The sequence below is a fragment of the Orycteropus afer genome, unplaced genomic scaffold, assembly GCF_000298275.1.
Source record: "Orycteropus afer afer isolate SDZICR_OR568_19922 unplaced genomic scaffold, OryAfe1.0 scaffold00682, whole genome shotgun sequence".
In the NCBI taxonomy this organism is placed as follows: domain Eukaryota; kingdom Metazoa; phylum Chordata; class Mammalia; order Tubulidentata; family Orycteropodidae; genus Orycteropus; species Orycteropus afer.
Window position 1 is genome coordinate 888,082 of NW_006922269.1, and position 4,084 is coordinate 892,165.

Sequence of the window (4,084 nt, forward strand, 5' to 3'; positions counted from 1 at the left end):
ATGGCTTTATAATTTTTCTTATTTAGAGATTATATATGATTAAAAGGATGTGTACAACTGTCAAGTTGACAAGGGGTGGATTGTGATAGTTGGAGTTGTGTATGTCAACTTGGCTGGACCACAATTCTGAGTGGTTTAAGCAGTTGTGATGTGGGTTATTCTCATGATGAGATCGGATGTATATGTTTTGAGCACCCAATCAGTTGAAAGGAAGTTTCCCTATGGGTGTGGTCTGCTCCAATATATTTAGACATCCTGGAAAAAGGGACACTCTTATGTGGATCAGGATCCTTTTGTGCTGCCTATAACTGTCCATGAGTGAACAATCCACCATTTCACCTGGAGATCTTGGATTTGTCATTCATTGGAGTAAACAGCCTGTAGGTATACTGCCTGCTGACCTTAAGGTCGTCAGCCCCTGCAGCTTTGTGAGTGGGAAAAGCCTCTAGCTTGATGTTTGATCCAAGAACTTGGGACTTGCCAGCTTCTATAAGTGTGTGATCCATTTTCTTCAGATAAATTTCTCTTTATTTCTCTATATATAAGCTTTACAGGTTTCACTTCTCTAGAGAATGCAGCTTAATCCACCTTCTATGATCACTTCTATTCAACCTTGTATTGAAAGTCCCAGCCAAGGTAATATGGAAAGAAAGAGAAATAAAAGGCATGTAAATTGGCAATGTAAATGTTCAGCTCATACGCCTGTCTTTTGTTTGGCGAGAAGTCACAGGAGTAGGTTCAATTACAGACCTGAAGGGCAGCTAGGGGCCATAGTCTCAGTGGTTCCATCAGGCTGTATCAGACCACCAAAACTGGTGCCTTTTTTTTTTTTTTTCCCCAATGATTTTTGAGTTCTGTTCCACATTGTTCTCCCATTCTATCCAGGATCTCCTACACAGATCCCCCTTGGAATTGTTGACAATTGTAGCCAGGCACCATCTAGTTTTTCTGGTCCCATACTCATCTAGGCTGCAGATCTCATGGTGTACCAGTCTCTTGTACTAATTATTTCCAAGAATCTTTGGTTCTCGTCATTATTCTTTGCTCTGGAGGAGGAAAGACCCATCGTTGCATCTAGAAGGCCTCTTGCAAGCTTTTAAGACCCCAGTCGCTGCTTGACAAAGTAAGATGTGGAATAATTTCTTTTGTGTGTAGTATGTTATGCCAATTAAGCTCAATGTCCCCTGCAACTATGGACCAAGTCCACAGGTCCAACTACTACTTCCCTCTAGGTAGCTAGCTGTGGCCAAGAAGTGACTACAAACTTATCCCTCTTCAGCTTTAATATATACCTGGGAATTCTTATAGAACATGCAAATACACTTGTAGAAACATGTGCCAACCCTATACATGACTTTGGGCACACTCCCCGCTGCAAAAACCAAGCCAAACTCACTGCTGTTTGATCAGATTCCACTCAGAGAGACATCTACTTGGGTTTCTGAGGTGGTATCTCTACAGAAGTAGAATGCCCAATCTTCCTTCAGGGGAGTGGCTAGTGGGTTGGAACTACCAACCTTCTAGTTAGTAGTCAAATGCCTTAGCACTGTGCTACCAGAGCCCCTAACAGTTCAGCCTGTCCACCCATCTATCTACCTGTATATCAATGTTTGCCTTCACTGACAACTCAGTACTGTATGTGCAAAACGGTTCATCTTTGTTGTCTGTACCTCCCACACCTCTCTATGTCTTCACCTACCTCAATGCCATCATGTTGACCATTCACATTTCGTATATGGCCCTTCTCTTCACTCAAATCATCACTTGTCTCTACGTATCTAACAGTATTCCCTCCCCTATCCTGCCACTCCTAGTAACCAATAGAGAAAATTTCCTTCCATATAGAAAACTTTCCTTGACTCTTTCACAAAAGCAGATTAATACAATATTTGTCCTTCTCTGATTGACTTATTTCACTCTGCATAGTATTTTCCAAGTTCATCCATGTTGTGCAGTGTTTTGCTGATTCTACCTTCCTCTTGAGGGTTGCATAGTGTTCCATTTTGTGTATGTACCAGAGTTTGGTTATCCATTCTTCTGCTGACGGACACCTAGGTTATTTCCATCTTTTGGCTATTGGAAATAGTGCTGTGATAAACATGGGTATGCATATTTCTGTTCTTGTCCTCGTTCTTACTTCTTTAGCATATATTCCTAGCAATGGAATAACTGGGTCCAATTCTAATTCCAATTTTTTAAGGAGTCGCCATACTGCTTTCCACAGTGGCTGTATCATTTTATATTCCTGCCAGCAGTGTATGAGAGTCCCAATCTCTCCACATCCTCGCCAGCATTTGTTATTTTCTGCTTTGTTGAACTTTACTACTAGTGCTACTTTGCTACTAGTAGGGCATTGTTGTTTTGATTTGCATTTCTCTAATGGCTAATGATCATGAACATTTCTTCATATGTTTGTTGGCCATCTGAATATCCTCTTTGGTGAAGTTTCTATTCATGTCATCTGTCCTTTTTTTAATTGGATTATTTGTCTTTTTGCTGTTGAGGTGTTGGAGTTTTCTATAAATTCTAGAGATAAGTCCATTGTCAGATATGTCATTGTCAAATATTTTTTTTCCCAATCTGTAGGTTCACTTTTGACTCTTTTGGAAAAGTCTTTGAAAACACATAAAAATTTAATTTTTAGAAGGTCCCATCATCTGGTTTCTCTTCTGCTGTTTGTGCATTTTGAGTTATGCTTGATTGTCTACTTATGCCATATATTGTTGTTATGTGTTATGGAATGGGACCCAACTCATAACGACCCCTCGTGTGTTTCTGAGGCTGCATCACTATGGAAGTAGATTGCCCAACTTTCCTTCCAAGGAGTGTCTGGTGCGTTTGAACAGCCAGATTTCTGGTTAGCAGTCAAGTACCTTAGGCACTATGCTACCAGAGCTCCTATGCCATATATTAGGGCACTTAAATTTCCCCTAGTTTTTCCTTGAGGACCTATATAATTTTAGGTTTCACATTTAAGTTTTGATCCATCTGGAGTTAGTTTTTGTGTATGATGTTAGGTAAAGATCTTGTTTCATTTTTCTGCAAACGGATATCCAGTTTTGTCAACACCATTTGTTAAACAGACAATCTCTTCCCCATTTATTGAATTTCAGCCCTTTGTCTAAAATCAGCTGAACATAAATCAATGAATCTATTTCTGGGTTCTCAATTCTATTCCATTGGACTATGTGTTTGTCATTGTACCAGTACCAGGCAGTTTTGACTACTGTGGCTGTATAGTAAATTTTAAGATCTGGGAGTGGGAGGCCTTGTTCCTCCTCTTCAGTAATAATTTGCTTATCCTAGGTCTCTTTCCTTTTCATATAAAGTTAGTGACTGGTTTTTCCATATCCTTAAAGAATATTGATGGGATCTGGATTGTGATTGAATTGAATGTATAGATTGCTTTGGGTATAATTGACATTTTCACAATGTTCAACTTTCCTATCCACAAGCATGGTATGTTCTTTCATTTATGTAGATCTCTTATGGTTTCTTGAAGTAATTTTTTATAGTTTCCTTTGTACAGTTCTTTTGCATCCCTGGTAAGATGTATTCCTAAGTATTTTATGTTTTTGGTAGCTATTGTAAATGGTATTGATTTCCTTATTTTTATTTCAGCAATCTCTTTGCTGGTATAGAAGAATCCAACTGATTTTTGGATGTTGATCTTGTATCCCGCCACGATGTCAAATCTCTCAGTTCCAATAGGGATAGTTTGACTTCTTCTTTACCAGTTTGGATGTCTTTTTATTTCCCTTTCTTTCCTTATTGCCTTGGCTAGGACTTCCAATACAATGCTAAATAGAAGTGGTGAGAGCGGACTTCCTTGTCTGTTTCTTGTTTGCAATGGGAATGGTTTCAGTCTCTCTCCATTGAGAATAATGTTGGCTGCTGGTTTTGCATATATGCCCTTTATTATTGAGGAATGTCCCTTCTATTCCAATTTTGCACAGAGTTTTGATCAGGAATGGGTGTTGGATTTTATCAAATTCCTTTTTTGTACTGATTGATATGATCATGTGATTCTTTTCCTTTGTTTTATTTATGTGGTGGATCACATTGATTATTTTTGTTTTTCTAA